Source organism: Bison bison, unplaced genomic scaffold, assembly GCF_000754665.1.
Source record: "Bison bison bison isolate TAMUID 2011002044 unplaced genomic scaffold, Bison_UMD1.0 scf7180017864254, whole genome shotgun sequence".
NCBI classification, from domain to species: Eukaryota; Metazoa; Chordata; class Mammalia; order Artiodactyla; family Bovidae; genus Bison; species Bison bison.
Genome location: NW_011494826.1, coordinates 3,926,395 through 3,946,401, shown reverse-complemented (window position 1 = coordinate 3,946,401; position 20,007 = coordinate 3,926,395).

Sequence of the window (20,007 nt, the reverse complement as noted above, 5' to 3'; positions counted from 1 at the left end):
CAGAAAAATAAAGTCTGTCACTGTTTCCACTGTTTCCCCATCTATTTGCCATAAAGTGATGGGACCGGATGCCATGACCTTAGTTTTCTGAATGTTGAGTTTTAAGCCAACTTTTTCACTCTCTTCTTTCACTTTCATCAAGAGACTCTTTACTTCTTCCATTTCTGTCATAAGGGTGGTGTCATCTGCATATCTGAGGTTACTGATATTTCCCCTGCAAATCTTGATTCCAATTTGTGCTTCATCCAACCCAGCATTTCACATGATATACTCTGCATATAAGTTAAATAAGCAGGGTGACAATGTACAGCCTTGATGTACTTCTTTCCTGATTTGGAACCAGTCTCTTGTTCCATGTTTGGTTCTATTGCTTCCTGACCTGCATATAGATTTCTCAGGAGGCAGATTAGGTGGTCTGGTATTCCCATCTCTTTCAGAATTTACCACAGTTTGTTGTGATCCATACAGTCAAAGGCTTTGGTGTAGTCAATAAAACAGACATAGATATTTATCCAGAACTCTCTTGCTTTTTCAATGATCCAATGGATGTTGGCAATTTGATCTCTGGTTCCTCTGCCTTTTCTAAATCCAGCTTGAACATCTGGAAGTTCACGGTTCACGTACTGTTGAAGCCTGGCTTGGAGAATTTTGAGCATTACTTTGCTAGTGTGTGAGGTGAGTACAATTGTGCAGTAGTTTGAACATTCTTTGGCATTGCCTTTCTTTGGGATTGGGTGAAAACTGACCTTTTCCAGTCCAGTGACTACTGCTGAGTTTTCAAATGTGCTGGCATATTGAGTGCAGCACTTTCACAGCATCATCTTTGAGGATTTGAAATAGCTCAACTGGAATTCCATCACCTCCACTAGCTTTGTTCATAGCGATGCTTCCTAAGGCCCACTTCACTTTGCATTCCAGGATGTCTAGTTCTAGGTGAGTGATTACACCATTATGGTTATCTGGGTCATGAAGATCTCTTTTGTATAGTTCTTCTGTGTATTCTTGACATCTCTTCTTAGTCTCTTCTGCTTCTGTTAGGTCCATACCATTTCTGTCCTTTATCAAGCCCATCTTTGTGTGAAATATTTCCTTGGTATCTCTAATTTTCTTGAAGAGATCTCTAGTCTTTTCCATTTTGTTGTTTTCCTCTATTTCTTTGCATTGATCACTGAGGAAGGCTTTCTCACCTCTCCTTGCTATTCTTTGGAACTCTGCTTTCAAATGGGTATATCTTTCCGTTTCTCCTTTGCCTTTCATTTATTTTCTTTTCACAGCTATTTGTAAGGCCACCTCAGACAACCATTTTGCCTTTTTTCATTTCTTTTTCTTGGGGGGTGGTCTTGATCACTGCCTCCTGTACAATGTCATGAACCTCTGTCCATAGTTCTTCACGCACTCTGTCTATCAGATCTAATCCCTTGATTCAATCGGTCACTTCCACTGTATAATTGTAAGGGATTTGATTTAGTCAACTGTACTCCATTATAAAATAACAATTAAAAAAAAATCCTCACTTCTACAATTCATATTCATGCATCTCCTTTTTGTTTCCTGAACTCTGTAGTTCTTGCAATTTTTTCCCCCTTGCTTTTATTAGTTTCTTGTTATTCCACCTGTTTCACTCTCTGATCCCTCTACTCTTCACTTCCAAATGCTAAATTCATGTTCTCTACTTTTCTCATTTTTTCCAGAAGCCTCTTCTCTGCCTTATTTTACAGCCTCTGAAGCCTTCTCTAATTTCATCTTGGCAGATGTTGCTGGCTCAGTTGTTCATTTATGTTAAGTGGCCCAGCTGTCTAGGCCTCATCTCATTTTGTTGTGAATTGGACCGTTTGCATAAATATGTTTTAGTTTTGTTCTTGCAAAGATTGTATAACATTCTATTTTTAAAAAGATGCAAACGTAGGACTTATTCTCTTAAAATACCTAACTAGATTTTTCTGTACATTGCCCTATCTTTTGGTTTTATCCATTAATCAGTTGACCTACTTACCCATCCATCCATCCATCCATCCATTTTCCATTCTTTCTTCTACCATTTCTTTAACTGTTTCATCATACCCTTCCTATTTCTGATTGAAAAGTTCATCATGGGGATTTAATCCCACCCCTCTTGCAATACTTTTTTCTCGTGTGTGTTCGCCACATACACATTTCAAATGTGTTGTTACTTTCCCTGCAACTGTTAAAACTTCACAATGTCCTTTTACCTGAACACAAATTGCTTGTTTTCATAATCATCTTTGAAGAACTAGATCTTCAGCCTTGGCCTGCTAAACAGAATTGCCACAAAAATTATTTTTGTAAACTCAGTCTTTTTCTCTGAAATAGGCTTAAAGTAATCTAGTTATGTTGATGATTTGGAGCTCTTCTACTTCCTGGAATTTACATAATTACAGATGACACCCCTTGAGTCCATCCTGATTCCATTAATAACCAGAGTTCCTACCTCACTCTCTCTTTCTGGGGAACTGCTCTCATCAATGTTGAGTGAATTTACACCACAAATCTCCTCTCAGAAGCCTTCCTGCTGTCCTCCCTTTACTGATCTGGCTTGCCTTTTCTTATCTTCTACTAGGAGACAAAATTGACCAACAGCCTATTCTGCTTGGCTTCTTCCTGGGCTACTCTGCCCTTCTTCTTCTTTTTATTTTTTTTTAAAGATATATATATCTATATCTTTATATATATATAAAGAGAAGGCAATGGCACTCCAGTCCAGTACTCTTGCCTGGAAAATCCCATGGGCGGAGGAGCCTGGTGGGCTGCAGTCCATGGGGTCGCTAAGAGTCAGACATGACTGAGTGACTTCCCTTTCACTTTTCACTTTCATGCATTGGAGAAGGAAATGGCAACCCACTCCAGTGTTCTTGCCTGGAGAATCCCAGGGACAGGAAGCCTGGTGGGCTTCCGTCTATGGGGTCTCACAGAGTCGGACACGACTGAATCGACTTAGCAGCAGCAGCAGCAGCAGCAGCATTGCCTTGAGATAAATGCAATCAACTTATTATATTATTAAGTACAACTAGTTTTTCTCTATCTTTCAGAGCCATTAAAATATTTTTTAAAAGATAAAAGTAGAATATTTTGAAGGTATGAGTGACTCCATGTCAAAAATCTTTGAATAGCATTTCCATTTGAATAACCATATTTTGATTCTGTGTGATGGTTGGATAAAGGAGGATGAATAACTTTTGTGAATTTTGACTTGTAGAAGATAATATTTTATTTTTTCATTCATGGTAAATTTTTAAGGGAAAAAGGAGAATATTTTTCTTTCCAGTGAAAGCTATATAGCTTTTTTATTCATAATATAATTTTATATTGACTAACCCACTGAAACAGTGGGCCTTCTCTTAGAAAGAATGTATAAAATTCTTTCACAGAAGAAAGGGAATATTGCCATAAATGACGTCACTGAGAAAGAGACACCTGGAGAGCAGTTCATCCTTTGTGATCCCTGGAGCCTGGGCATATGCTTAAGTGTAAAATTGGGAGGCCTGAGAGCACTCATTTCCTTGAAGCTGAGAAGTGGCTTCAGTCTTCTGTGTTGACAACAAAGCCAGAATCAATAGGCTGTTTTATTAATTTATTGTAGGTTGAGTTGCTTTTGCCTCCGGGCATTCCTGTGTTCAACTGGAGTTTTTGCCAAAAAAGCCAGGACTCTCTTAATCTCTTCTTTCCTCATTAAATTCACAGCTTTGGTTAGTCACAGATCTTGCAGATTTTGGCTGTGTCTCTTCTCCCCAGTTTTGTCTCAGCACCATATGGCTTTTGACAAAGTCAGGTCACAGGTCCAACCTAAACAGTTTAGGATTATCAAAAGCCCAGGTCACTGAGGAAATAACCCTAGTGTGTCCCTGCAGGTCTGGCAGCTGGGAGTGGAAATAGGGCACGGCAGGCAGTACAGTGCGGGATGTGGGCCCTGTGAAAGTGGGAAGGAATATTTGTGGATGTGGGGGCTGAGGGGGGATTCAAAGACAAGATGTATCTGATTCTGAGCAATATTTTCCAAGTCTATGAAAAATACTTTGCTCACATTCATTTCTTTCTAAGAATAAGGAACTTTCACCTGGATTTAGAAGAAATGGGGATTCAGAGTCTGGTTTCAATTAGCATGTTTTAGAATACATAGGGAGTGTTTTCCATACTGTTTCCATAGCTAACATTTGATGTTCAGGACATCACTGTATCATATATGTGCGGACATGGGAATGTGAATGTCGAAATCCTCAGGGTGGGCTGGAGGTGGTTGCTGTTTGCCTGCACTGGGGTTCTGTGTTCCAGACTTTGGCCAAATATGCACTATTTGGGGCTTGCAATTTCCTTCCAGGCAAGATTTAGGAATGTCTAACATAAGGAGAAGCAGGGAGAGGAGTAAAGTGGAAGGAGCCAAATATCTTCCTGTCCCGCACATCAAATGTCACTTGACTCCATAAGACCTAGAGAACCAGAGCAGGCTGCCAACTTTCCTACCAAGATCCACAACAAATTGTGAATCCTGAGCCAAGATGAATCTAATGTCGGATGGAAACCAAAAAGGCCAGATGCATCTTTTTCTGGTCTTCTTGTTGAAGAGACCAATGATATATCCATCCAGGGCATTATTTCATGCACTAGCAGAAGATGTGGCCTTAAGTTTATATCAATATGAGATTCATAAAAGCCAGAAGCAGACAAAGCCAGCAAATAAAAGCAATTTTGTTTTTTAAATCCACTGATGAATTTGAAGTTGAGAAAGGAAAATCTGCTATAAGTGCTATTGTTTTGAGTCACTGTTAGTTTTCAGTAAAGTTATGATAATTAACCAGACTACCTTCCTAACAAGTTGATTAGTGAACCTCAATTATGTATGCTCTTCTTTTAAAGGTATGGAAACTGATGAATAAAGGGGTTGGCTTTCCCAAGGTTACCTTTAAAGGTCAAGCCTCAAGCAAGTCATTCAGCTCAGGCTATTCTCTGCTTAGAAACCTGCAGGGGCTCACTTCTCTCCTGGACTGCACTAGCCTGACAACATCTGGCTCTAAGCCACTTTTCTAATTGGATTTTCCACTTTTAACTCTTCCTTTTCTGTCCAAGTTCTGTGTATCTAAGTCATGTTGGTTTATTCACTCTTCTCCCAGGTACTAAAAATTCTTTGGACCATGGATTCTGCTCATGTTTTCCTTCTGGAATTGAAATGTTCTACAGAGAATAAGATGGTTAGATGGCATCACCAGCTCAATGGACATGAGTCTAAGCAAATTCCAGAGGATAGTGAAAGACAGGGAAGCCTGCACAAATAGTCAGACATGACTTGGTGAATGAACAACAACAAGCTTCCTGTTAGGAACCAGATCAAATGTTCTGACTTCCACAGAGCTTTCCCTCATTGGCCCATCCAGTCTAAATTTCTAGCACAGTGGGTTAGAGCATGGGCTTGGGCTAGACAAGCCCAGATTCAAGTTCTTTCTCCCTTACCAACAACCTATATGACCCGAGTTTCTCTGTCCCTCATCTGTAAAAAGGATAATATATTTAGAACCAACAAATAATATTAATAATCTTGGGATGAACTCAACAAGTATCAGTTTTATGAATTTAAATTCTAGGAATAGAAAGGAACTTTAAATCATCAAAGTAGCTAGATATATTTCTTTTTAGCCTATTCCGGAGAAAAAAAGAAATTAGGCCTATTAAAATAATTTGTAGCAATTTCATTTAATTTCATTTGTTCATTGACTTACTAACCATTTATTGACTAGCTGGTGTATGCCATGTATAGTACTAGGAATCTGTATGTAGCAGTGAATAACATACATAACTGATTCTTTCATGGGATTTATAGTTTAGTACTCTTGCCTGGGAAATCTCATGAGCAGAGGAGCCTGGTAGGCTACAGTCTACAGTCCACGGGGTCGCTAAGGGTAGGACACGACTGAGCGACTTCACTTTCACTTTTCACTTTCATGCACTGGAGAAGGAAATGGAACCCACTCCAGTGTTCTTGCCTGGAGAATTCCAGGGACGGAGGAGCCTAGTGGGCTGCCATCTATGGGGTAGCACAGAGTTGGACACGACTGAAGCAACTTAGCAGCAGCAGCAACAGCAGCATAGTTTAGTTAGGAGGCCAGACAGTGAATAAAGTATCAAATATTATGCAAGAGAAATGTAGAATATTGGAAAATAACAAAAAGAGGAGCTGAATATCTTGGATTGAAGTTATGAAAACAGCCTCCTTACTGGCCTTTCTGTCTCTGTTGTTACTACTACTCCTTTAGAGATACACTGGAGCCAGAGTGATCCTTCTCAAGATAAATCTATAATACTTATAACTCTTCCCTTATTCAAATCCTTCCATAGTTTCCTAGTACTTGTGCAAAGCTGTATTTAAATGGGACATGGCACAAGTTTCATCTGCTTTTCTCAGACAAGTTGTCTTTTCCCATTTTTCATCTGGTGGACCTGACTGGCACAAGAGAATAATTGCCTGTCCTTGGGGGCTTAAGGGTACCATCCAAAGCTTTCCACGATAAGTTCTAAATTGCATTGAAAACCCCTGAAGAGTTAGGCAGATTTTACAGTCCACTCCACAATATCTGAGTTTTTTTTTTTTTTAATAGGAAAATAGTGTCATGGGTTTTCATACCTGCTGTTCAGTAAACTGTGCTTCTAAGGCTGGAAGTGTTGTTGTTCACTCACTAAGTCGTGTCCAACTCTTTGTGATCGCGTGGACTGTAACATGCCAGGCTCCTCTGTCTTCCAGAGTTTGCTCAAATTCATGTCCATTGAGTTGGAGATGCTACCTAACCACTTCATCCTCTGTCATCCCATTCTCATTTCATGGCTTCCATCTTGCCAAGCATCAGGATCTTTTCCAATGAGTTAGCTCTTCGCATCAAGCTGGAAGTACTCCTCAGCATATCCTCCTAGGGCTTGAGATTGAGAGAAAGGGATAAAGTTGGAACTCGTAGCATGAAAGATGGTGGACTTCATGGGTTGATCTCTACTGTTGTTTCCCTGCCTCTGCTCCCCTGACTCCCATTATGAACCAGCCTGCCTGACTTCATGATGTTCTTCCCTGCAGTGCTCCTCTCTGAGTTCGCCTGTACAGTCTGATGCCTCCAATGCCCCTCCTCTCCTTTTCTACTTGACAAATTCCAACTTACCCTGGAGACTCAGACTCCCAGAAAACTGAACACCTAAGCTTTCTCCAGCATTCTCAGGCCAAGTTAAATGCTTCGGTCTTCATGATGCTATTGTACCTTCTTCACAACTACAGTATCACACTCAGCTTGCTGCCTTAGTGATTTGGTTACACATTCTCCTTCTCCATTGATGAGGAGCCTTTGGAAACCAAGGGATGTGCATCTTTGTGTCTCCAGTTTCTAACCCGTGCTTGAATACATAGAAGTAATGATAATAGCTGGCATCATTGAGCTTTTAGGTCCCAGATATTGTTTCACACAAGTAAATTAAAAAAATATATCACTTAATTGACATGGAACTCCTGTAGTGTATTATCTCCATTTTATACATGAGAAAACTGAGGTACTAAAGGAAAAATAACTTGTGTAAGATCGCACAGTCCTTACATCATGATCCCAGCTTTTCCAGCTAGCAGTCAGTGGACCTGGTTTCAAAGAATCTCGCAAGAAGAGGTTTCACGTAGATGCTGGTTGTGCTTCTATTTGTTCTACGCTGTGATGTTAGCACTGCTACTCGGCGGTGTTTTCATCACTTTGTCCTCTGATCATCTACCCTTTGCCCTGGTAACAACGATTGCTACCGGTATTGTGTTTTTCATCCTCACCGGACTGATGTACTTGTGTGAAGCAAACAAAGTATCAGCTTCCATACAAGAAAAATTTTCAAGGAGGAGAATTGCTCAGGATCCTTGTAAGGCTTTAGAAAGAAAAACAACCAACAGTTGCCACCTGACTTTAATATCATCTTAAACCTGGAAATCCTTGGGACTTGGGTATTTTAATGATTTAAATAGAAATAAACTCTGGCCTTTAAAAAAAAAAAAAAGTTTTTATTTGATTTTGGAATGTTTCTATTCCCTATTGCCTCTCTTCAGTCTTCTTACAGAAGCTCCTGTTCTTTCAAGGTCCAGCCAGATGAATGGACCAGTTTCCTACTCCCTGTTGCCACAGCATGCTTCCAACCATCACTGAAGACCCAGCCCCTGCCTCTCACTCCGGCTTTTCACGTGGACTCCTGCAGATATTAACTGACCCATCCAAGACCATAGGTGTCCAGCTCATGGCCAACCTCCCTGGCAGTGCCCTGATCTTGTCCATCGTCCTGTCCTGTAACTTTTCATGACTGTAAAAAAAAAAAAAAAAAAGATTGCACAGTCCTGCATTGGCAGGCGGCTTCTTTACCACTGAGCCACCACGGAAGCCCCTCATTGTGGTTACTGATGTTAATAGAGCAAAGCAATGATGTAAACTGCAAGCAAAAATTTATATTTGACTCTGGGATATTGATTTTAAAAAGGAAAGATACTTTGAATCACTGTCAGTAAAAGGGTAAATTTGTTTAAATTTTCTGGAAAGGATTTTGAAAATATGTATCTGAAGCCTACAAATGTATATACCCTTGGATCTGGCAATTCTACTTGTAGGAATTTATCTCAAGTAAATAATAAGCATGTGGGGATTTAGATTCAAGAATCTTCAATAAAGTATTTATATGAGCAACTCAGAGTCTAACAACAGAGAATTTTTAAAAATACATTATGATTTAATCATATAAGATGGGCCATCAACTACTAAATAACAGCAAAGTTGGATATTATGGGCAATATATTAGATTTATAAAAATGATAGATTTAGTATAATTCATTTTTCTTAAAAAATAGAAAAAATCTGGAAAATCATATACTAAATGCTATCTTTGTGGAGTAGAATTACTAAGGTTTTAAATTTTCTTTCAGTTTATCTGTATTTTCAAATTTTTACATAAGCCAAGTATAATTTTTGTTTATGACATCTTAAATTTCAAGACTAAAAAAATCCCCCAAATTGACAGCAGTTGGCTCTGTCCTGTGTACTCAGTGATCACTTGCCTTGGTACTGCTTGCTCTGCCATTGTTTGGTACATTGGAGTGTCTGCAATTAGCAGAGAGATGAACTCGGCAGCCCTGGGCAGGAAGGCTTTCATGAGATGGTGAACAGGCACTTACTCTGCTCTCTAGGGTATGAAATGATGTGGGGTAAATCTGTAGTAATTACTCAAAGCCTTGCTAACAAAGGGTTGGAACCTTGCCACATGTATCTGCATCATACAGTTTTCCTTTTTGAATACTATAATTTTATTTAATCTTAAAAAACAAATTCTTCTTCTTCTAAAACTGTCCAGGGCTGGTCCATATTGGTTTAAAGAGTTGGACAACATGCATGTTGGTTCTTCAATGTCATCATTTATAAAAGAAATTCTCAGAATTGTCAGTCCAGTAAAGGAAAATAAGCACTAATGTGTGGCGTCAGAAAAAGAGACAAGAGCTCAAACAAAAGAACTGTGTAGGATGGCATGTTCCAAAGACCCCTGAAATAGCCTGTGTCAGTGGTACAATCATCTTTAAAAAGTGAAACCTTTCTCAATCTGGAATCAAAAGCTTTTTTTTCCAATCAGCAAAAACTTTTCAAGCACCAGCCTTGCGCCAAACACTGTGACAAGTAACAGAGGAAATAGATGATGACTGTTACCTTAACCCAGGGAGAGGGATGAATGAATTTATTAGAGTGCTTGAGGGCATCTGAAAAATAACAGATACGTTGGGATTAGATAAAGGTGATGTTAGGCTTTGGCTTTAATAAGACCAGGGTTTTTCTGCCTCTGTGTCATATGATTTTGAAAAAGTTCCTAAACTTCTCTAAACTTCAGAGTGATGACAATAATGACATTTACTTAACTGGTATAGTGTTGGGGAAGACCAGAAGAGACTATGCGTGAAACTGTATTTTGGTATGTGCTCAACAAATATTAGCTTTACTAAAATTATTTTATTATATTTTTTGTATGTATGGTCCACCCTTTTCCCCATGAGAGCTCTGCATCAATAAAGTGACAAATTTCAGGTAAGAGCCTCCCTAGCTGATAGCTACTAGCCCAAAGGGACCTATTTCTGCTGCTGCTTGCTCTTTCTTCCACTTAACAGGTTTCCAAAGAAGCCAGTGAGTGCTTCCCTCACAAATGGGCAAAGACAAGGGCATGTTTTTGTTTGGGGCACAAAACTGATGAGAGATAACTGTTGTGAGGTCCCAGAAAAGTCATGTTCTAGTAGAGAGGAACAGGACATGACTACCTGAGAATGGAAGACGTGTCAGTGGACCCTTGAGGACCGTATAATTTTGAAAATGTACTGCCTTTTCATTCTTCTGTGTAAGCCTACCAAAGCAAGAGTCACAAATGGAAACTGCTTGTTTATGAATGAGAGTGTTCCCTGAAGAACATTTGGTTTCCAGCTCACATGAAACTTTTAAAAGCTATGCATTTATTATTTAAACAGGATGGCAAATATAGGTCTTCTGTTTTTACAGCAGGTGTAATGAAGGACATTATGACATTGAAGTGCTCCAAAACCGGCTGAGGGGGTCACCCAAAAGGAGCTCATTCCTTCAGGAAATAAAACTGAATGACTTCAGCTGCACCATTTTGTTTCTCTCTCAGAAGCACTTGTGTTTCAGATTAAGAGAGAAATGCAGTCTGTGGGTGACCTTTTAGTAAGTCCAGCCACCACACCTCATTTGTCACTTAAGTGAATAATCCAGGGCTTGTTTAGAGTACAAGCAAGTTTCTGACAGTGAGGTAAAACGTCAGACACAGTCTCACGGTCTCATTTTAGCCTCCGCTTAAAGACTGCCCTGGTGCGAGAGGACAGTTGTGGTCCTATACGTGTCATAAGCCCAACTGCAGAATATCTCTGCCTAGAGCATTTTGTACCTCATAGGAAAGTGTCATGTCCTCCGCCTACATCCTTTACATAGCAATGCCCAGAATAAAGAACATTTAAAATGTCCCAAAGTCAGATCACAGTTTGTGAAGTTAAGTATTTACTAGTTCAGTTAAATTGAAGAACTCTTAAGTTTTAGCCAGAGACCCAAGTTATGGAAGCTTAGTCAAGCAGTATTTCGCCACAGTGAAAAGTGCTGGGTTTGTGTAAGAAATTCCCTTACAGATCTCATTGGTTGTCACTTAAAAGGGATAGTGTGAATAATCTTCTCTCAGCCTGACCAGCTTCCTTGTCATCTCAGCAATTGGATATGGGATGAATGCAGGGACTAGTTGCCACAGCAACAGCATCTTCCAGGAAAGGTGATGAGAGAAATCATTTCTCTCTGAATGCTAATAGGTTGTCACTTTCATCTTAAACCGGCTGTTTCCCACTGTTTTCCTGATTGCCGTGAAGCCAGGGAGATTATTTACAGATTAAGACTGCTACTTGATCTGATCATCTATGTCCTAATTTATGCTGTATCTTTCAGGAGAAGAAAAAAAATAATAGAAGCAAATGATAAGGGTTATGTTTTCAGAAATTTAAGGCTTATGACTTTTATTCCAGAGAAGTGAGATTTTTATATAGTGCCTAGAAATCATTCTTTAAGCAAAAATCATCTAGTGTTGAATGGGATACAGTCATTGTGTGAAAGTTACCAACCCTGCAGAGGCTGGCCCTGCTTGCCTGCTCTGAGCTTGGAGCCAGAAACCAGAGGTAGCCCTCTCACTAAAGGCAGAGTGAGGTTGTGAAGGAGCTCATCCTATGACAAAATGTACACACGAGACTACTTTTTAAATCCTGGAAGTCACTTGGAGCAAAAGAATTTTATTTTTTTCATCATTTGCTTGAAAACACAAAGTTGAAGACATATTCACTAACAGAACTAAGGAATTATGCAAGTTTCTCCCACTTTGACTATTGTTGAGTAAACTGATAGTGTAATGCAATAAGGAGTTAATGGCAGCGTGGATCACTCATTTCTTAGAGCATAGACATTATTATTGGGAAAGCATGAGATGAATTACATGCAGTGTCCAGTTCTCTGGATTAGCTAGGGTTGAGCCCTAGGTCTATTGTATACTCTCTGAGTCTCAATTTCCACATTGGAAAAATCAGGAAAAGAACAGTCCAGTGTTAAAGGGTGCTGATTAAATCACATGAAACAATACATGGGAATTGCTTAGCATGGTGCTTGGCATATGGTGGCTACAAAAGAATTATACATTATTATTACTATTTGCTGGACATGAAAGATCTCTGATGCCCTTGTACGTTAGGTAAATATACTGTCTAAAGCCAGAGAAGGCAATGGCACCCCACTCCAGTACTCTTGCCTGGAAAATCCCATGGACAGAGGAGCCTGGTGGGCTGCAGTCCATGGGGTCGCTAAGAGTCGGATATGACTGAGAGACTTCACTTTCACTTTTCACTTTCATGCATTGGAGAAGGAAATGGCAACCCACTCCAGTGTTCTTGCCTGGAGAATCCCAGGGATGGGGGAGCCTGGTGGTCTGCCGTCCATTGGGTCGCACAGAGTCGGACACAACTGAAGCGACTTAGCAGCAGCAGCAGCACTGTCTAAAGCACAGAATTATGAAGAGGTGCTTAATAGTTTCTACCCCAAATATTAGGATCCATCAGACTGCAGGAATACCTGACCAACCCCTATATTCTGTCCTGTGAATGGCTTGCAAACAAGATTAGATTGATACAAGTATGCTTTAAGTAAAATTTGACTTTGAATACTTAGCATTCACTAAAAACAATGTTGGAGCATTTTTAAAGACATCAAAGAATGTCTATGACACACTGTTAAGTTAAAAAAGAGGGTTACAAGACTATATATAGCATGGTCCCATTTTAGGAGGATGGAGAAAAATACAGGAAAAGAGTATTTATACATATAACATATATACTTATATGTGCAAATATTTATGCACACATATACAGACATAATCACTGGAAGAATATTCTCAAAAATTTTAATGAATATTTCTGAGTCTGAGAATCATGAGTGATTTTTTAAAGTTTTTATCTTTTATGTATTGTATTTCCTACAATGAAATGTACTGCTTTTGTAGTTAAAAAATAGTCACTCTAGAAATGAAACTGGAACTGACCCTAAAATGTGAGTTAAGCAGAACTTCCTTGTCTTTCCTATTATGATACCATGCCTGTGGCTGGAGAACAGAAGCAGAAATCCCTGTGGGGCTGGCACACTCGCTGGTGCCTCGTTAGAATTACCCCTTATATTCTGGGAACACTGAAGTCAACTGCTTCTGCTCTTTGGCTTAGGGCCCAGGAAGACTGAGACACAGGTGTCACCTTGTCATCCCGAGGTCTTTCTCAAATATTTCCTCTTTGAACAGAGCCCCAATTAATCTATTTGTGCTGATTTCTCTATACGACAGCTGTTGAGTCTTGGCCCTTCCTGACTGCTCACATGATTGTGATTGCCCAACTCTGAGCCCAGGGAAGTCTCTCCCCCCTGAATCTGCAGCCTGTGAGGATGGAGCTGTGAAGTTAGCAGGAAAGGGTCTCCTTTCCTCTCACCTTTGGGTCTGTGTGGTTTTCAGTGGAGACTAGATGAGCTTCCTTAAGAAGTAATGCATTAGACTCAGAGGCACACTTGGACATAACAGGAGGTTATCTGTCCAAAGTGGCACCTTGGGCTCCCTGTGCTGAAATCCAATTACTTTCTACTCATGACCTACATCTCACTCACCATGAAGCTCTATGAAACTGCAGCCTGTGGCGCAGAGGGAATTTCTATGTTGCCTTTGTGAAGGTCGGCAAACCTGAAGTTGTGAACTCAGAAGTCTGCTAATGAGACTGAGTGCTTAGAGAAAATACCCTGACCCACTGCCTCCAGCTTACAAATGATTACCAATTATCTTCTCTCATATTGAGCCTGTGGCTCAGCAGTGAAGAATCTGCCTGCCAATGCAGGAGACGTGGGAGATGTGGCTTCGATCCCTGGGTCATGAAGATCCCCTGGAGAAGAAAATGGCAACCCACTCCAGTATTCTTGCTTGAGAAATCCCATGGACAGAGAAGCCTGATGGGCTACAGTCTACGAGGTTTCAAAGAGTCAGACATGAGTCTTCGAGTGACTAAACAACAATAACTACAACACAAACAACAGTAATAATAAAAATGACAATAAAGTTAACATTTTTTAGTATCTTTATTATGTGCTTTGTATGTTCATTTACAGGTGAGGAAACTGAAGCATAGAGTGGTTGTGGACTTTACCCAATGTTCAGGTGCTTTGAGGCACACATCCAATTTGGCTGATCAAAGGGGTTGCCTTTTTAGGCAACTGAGTCCCCAGTTATATTCTGTATAAGTGAGATTACTGGGTGTGACTCTCAATTAGATGATCCACTTCTATGCAGTGTTTTTCTTTTCTTGCCTATTAGCTCAACTGATAGACCCACATGCTGAGTGATTAGTTTTATGTTCAAGAGACTCTGTAGGAGACATTTTTTAACTTGCCAGATAATCACTTTGAAAATCTCCCCCAAGTTAATCTCCAATTAGAACATATTCAAGTTGATGATGATCTCTTTTGAGACTGATCTTCGTGCTTTTGAAATAGCTGATAAATGTTCTTTCATCTGGTGGCAGTTACTAATAGTCATCCTAAGCTTTCCCTTTCCCATGTACCCCCTCCCAGCTATTCCTTGGCATTGCCTGTGATAATATCTCTTGGGTATGATGATCATTTCTATTATTACCTCCAACTCCAAGGATAGTAGTTCCTGAGAAGTGGAATCTGGGAGTTCTTGAAGTGACTAATACATTTCTCATAACTTCTTTTTCTTGTCTGATCTTAATTTACAAGTCAGTAAGGCCATCCCAGTTACTGGGTGCTTTGGGGTTTGGTGAAGAGAGAACTATGGGGAAATAATTAAAGTTCTTTTTTTTTTTTTTAAGTGAAAGAGATGAAGGTTCATTTGAAATGTGATAATGATAGAGGATGCCATTTAAATTGTTCTGCAAAAATAGGCCCATGTGTCCTAATATATGAAACACTTTGATTAAGAGCCTTAAGGAAAAACTTGGCATGTGCTGTATTAACAAAAGCAAACTTCACTTGCATCTGCCAGCAACAGAAAGGCAGATTCTTGTGGTAATATCTCTGAGTTATAAGCAATGTCATAATAACACTTGTAATTTACAATGTCACTGGCTAAAATAGGAAACACTTATAGTGAATCATATCATTAATATTTTAAGAAACTGAAATCTAATGTTGCTAAATCAAATTCCTTTGATTCCACAGGGCACTGAGCATCAGATTGCACTGTGCTCTGAGCATGTCCTCATTAAGACTGCTGTCTATTGCATTTTTATTGTTCCTCTGGGAGGCTTATTGAGTTAATGCTGCTAGTAAGAAATAGTGTTTTTCCACCCTCCCTGATAACTGGCCTCCCAGATAGGTCTGTAGCCAATGAGCATGCTAGATTAGGTTATGACTATGTGTCTTTGGCACCTTTGTGAACAGTGAAGGCTATTAGAAATCAGTGTAAAGTATGGTGTAGCTATAAAAAAAAAAAAGGTGTCAAGTCAGTGTGGGTCAGTGTGGGCTTCCCAGGAGACCCAGGGGTAAAGAATCCACCTGCAATGTTCAAACCCTGTGTCCTAAAGATCCCCTGGAGAAGGAAATGGCTACCCACTCCAGTATTCTTGCCTGGGGAATCACATGGACAGCGGGGCCTAGCAGGCTACGGTCCATAGGGTCACAAAAGAGCCGGACATGACTTAGTGAATAAACAACAACAAGAGCAAAAAATGTAAATATCTAAATAACCTCATTGTAATGAGGAATGCTACCATACATCCAGGATGAGAGTACTACAAGACAAAAAAGGCAGTAGCCTTAATGTTTTAGGTTGATGTTCTGTGTACATTGTGCCTTCATCACTACCATCACTATCATTTACTATTGATCTGCTCAGTTCAATTCAGTCGCTCAGTCATGTCTGACTTTTTGCGACCCCATGAATTGCAGCATGCCAGGCCTCACTGTCCATCACCAACTCCCGGAGTTCACTCAAACTCACGTCCATGAAGTCGGTGATGCCATCCAGCAATGCAGGAGACCCCGGTTCAATTCCTGGGTCGGGAAGATCCTCTGGAGAAGGGATAGGCTATCCACTCCAATATTCTTGGGCTTCCCTGGTGGCTCAGATAGTAAAGAATCTGCCTGCAATGCAGGGAACCTGGGTTCAATCCCTGGGTTGGGCAGATCTCCTGGAGGAGGGCATGGCAACCTGCTCCAGTATTTTTGCCTGGAGAATCCCTATGGACAGAGGAGCCTGGCAGGCTACAGTCCATGGGATCACAAAGAGTTGGACATGACTGAGCGACTAAGCACTACACACTGAGCATCCGTTGTGAGCTAGGCACTAGCAAATTATTGTACTTGCATTATTTAATTTTATCCTTACCAAACCTTATAGTCTAATTTTATTGGCCCCATTTTACTGGTAAGAGAACTGAAGTTCCTGGTTGTTTATAGACTATGCTGCTGCTGCTGCTGCTGCTAAGTCGCTTCGGTCGTGTCCAACTCTGTGTGACCCCATAGACAGCAGCCCACCAGGCTCCCCTGTCCTTGGGATTCTCCAGGCAAGAACACTGGAGTGGGTTGCCATTTCCTTCTCCAATGCGTGAAAGTGAAAAGTGAAAGGGAAGTCGCTCAGTCATGTCTGACTCTTAGCGACCCCATGGACTGCACCCCACTAGGCTCCTCCATCCATGGGATTTTCCAGGCAAGAGTACTGGAGTGGGGTGCCATATACTTTTAGTTAAATGGTTAAAAGAAGCTGAGCTAGGATTTGACCCCACGTCAGTTGGGTTCATGAACCTTTACTATGAACTGTTGTGCTCTACTGCCTACTTTATAGAAAAGCTATAAATCTGAGGGGGGAAACTCAATTTAGAATAGATAAAAAATTTTTGTTCATCCATTCCTACCTAGAATTTTGAAAGTTAAAAATTAGGGAAAAGATTTTAAAAGTATTGGAAGATGACTCTTTTGGGTGATAATCTATCTCATTTAGGGCATATGTTTTCTAATTCTTGTAACAAAATGATAAATTTTGTTATCAAAGAAAATGTTTTATCTATAAGGAAACAGAGAACCAGAGATTATTTAAGATAGTCAAGGTCATCCAACTAGAAAGCTATGATACCAAGATTTGAGGCCCCATCTATCTAATTCCAAATCCTGGGCTCTTTCATCCACCTCCTGCAACCTCTGCATCTGTGTGTATGATCTGTATCTCTGAGAATAGTGGGTATTATATGAGTTTTCTAAGAATATCCAACTAGCTCTGTAAAAATTTTGCTATTAAAAATTTCTTGAATTTGGAATAAGCTTCAAAGTTTGCCTTCTTGGACAGCAACTTGTGTGATACCTGGGTATGTCCTACAGTGACTCCATCAAGTGATTCTTCAAGTTATTTTTTGAATACTTCAAATGTTGGAAAGTTTATTGCCTCCCAAAGTAGTCCTCCTGTATTCTGATATCTCTTACTAAAGAGCTTCCATCTTTGCCTCGCCTTTTCTCTATTGGTTTTGGTTCCAAACCTTTGAAATGTACAGAACAAGTCTAATGAATTTTCTACAAGAAAATCATGTACATATTTAAAAATGATTATCATGGTCCACTTTGAATCTCTCCTAGTCTTCAAGGTACACATCTCCCATGTTTTTCAAACATTATTCCTGTGACATAGATTCAGGTCTTTCTTGATTCTATTTGCTCTCCCTTGAAGGATCCTCATTTTGGCTGTATCCCTCTTAATGCACAATGCTGGGATGAATCACTATTCTCTAAGTGTGGTCTTAATCAGAATAGAGTAATTGAACATGTCTGCAACTTTGGTTTTCTCTGCATACCATATTAACATCTTTGGTGACCTCTCTCTGAACATTATCTTACATGGAGCTGCTAAGTTATACTTCTTCTAGCCTATGAATGTGTGATTGCTTTTTGGACCTAAGTATTGAACTTTTGGGTCAGGAAGATCCCCTGTAGAAGGAAATGGCAACCCACTCCAGTATTCATGCCTGGAAAATCCCATGGACCGAGGAGCCTGGTGGGCTACAATCCATGGCATCGCAAAGAGTCAGACACGACTGAGCGACTTCTGTGTGTATTGAACTTTTACCTTTATCCTTATTCAACTATATCACATTATGTTTGCCTTTCACCTAACTGTATCATTCCAACACGTTTATCAACTCTTCTGTAGTAGTCAGTATCCAATGCAGGAGGCAAAAAGTTCTCTAGGTATTTCAGCAGGAAGGAATTTAATGCAACCAATTAGGTCCTTGAAAAATCACTGGAAGAAGTAAAAGATTAGATTCTAAGCTGAATCTTCAGAAATAACTCCTCAAATGTTATACAACTGACCCAACAGACTTGTTCCTTCCTCCAAGGCTACTTCTGAAATGATGAGTTGAAGAATACAGAATCCTAGCTGTGAACTAGGAATAAAAATGCTGTCATCTCTAAGGCCATTGCAACTCCTGATGCCTTAAAAGAGATGCTGTAACACTGCTTCAGAGAACTTTGCATCTCCACAGACTCACAAGGCATAGAAATAGCAAAAAGGGGGAAAAAAAAGGGATCTGCATCATTTCTATCTTATAAATTCCACAACAGCTTCTAATTATTGGAATGGAATTTGCACCCAGAATCCTAGTTATAAGAGGTGTTTGTTTTGTTTTGTTTCAGCTGTCATCTTCAACTACCAGAAAGGTGAAATGGAGATTGAAAAGCTCAACCCACAATATCTATCACAATGACCAAATGTACTGATCCACAAATATGATATTATGTAGCTTCAGGTGAGTGAGTAGATTGTGTATATGTGTGTGTATGATCAAAAGAGAGAATATAAATAAAGAGACACCTGATTAAGTCATTAACAAAATCTTGGTAGGAACCTTTTGGCATTCTGTAAAGCTTTTTCTGTAAATTAACATTCGTGGGTGTCCATGGGCATAAACAGGTTGCATTTGTTCAGGTACACTTTGTTATGTTGAAGAGCATCCTACTTGCCTTGTACACCTAAAGGTTTTTAAGAGGAGCTGCATGAACTTGAGAAATGTTGGTTGTTTTGTTTGGCTCTCCTGCCCTAGACTTGTCAACCTCTCGGAGGGAGGGGTGGAAGCCTTTTCTTGATGCAGAATATCCTTTTGTGTTCTCTGTCAGTGTTACATTACACCACTGCAGAAAGCACTAGTTACGTTATATTCCATGTTCTATTCTGGGGCAACATGTACCCACAATACTGCATAAATTTCATTCTTTGTAGTTGTGCACTAAGTAGGTCATTTGTTTCTGCCAGCTGTAGTTGAGCTGAGTCATTTTCATGCTATCCAAGTAAACTAGACCTATGTTTGTGTGTGTGCGCGCATGCACGCACACACGCATAATGTTGGTCTTTCATATTTCTCTCATTTCCCAGTCTAGTGACCTTGTTCAAAAGAGATAGAAAGTTAATCTGATAAAATTGCTTGGTTCTCATCACTTCTGATGCTTCTTTTAACTGCTTCAAACTATCCCTGTAATGGTATGTTTATTGCTCTCACATTCATGTCAAGATCTCCAAGGTCAGTTATAGATTTTTCCTGTTTTGAAAAGTTCTGCATCACTTTATCACCAGTTTCTTGCTCATTTCCTCCTCTCCACTTCTTGTGGAATTAATTTCCCTCACCTCTCACCACTGCCTGTAGAGTCAGTACTACCACAAGCACATATGATCCCTTAACCTAGGTTTTCTCTTAAGCAGCAGGAAAGGTTGGAATGGTAGAGAGTTAATGACCCAGAAGGAGCTTTCAGAGTTGGAGGCAATGCCCTAACTTCCTTGTACCTTAGACAGGACTACTTGGCATCCTCCAAGTGGCAAGATGGCACCCCAGTTGCCTGTAGAGATCACCTGCTCAGTACCCATCCTGTATTACACTCTTCTTTTTTCTGTCTCTCTTTCATATTTCCTTAC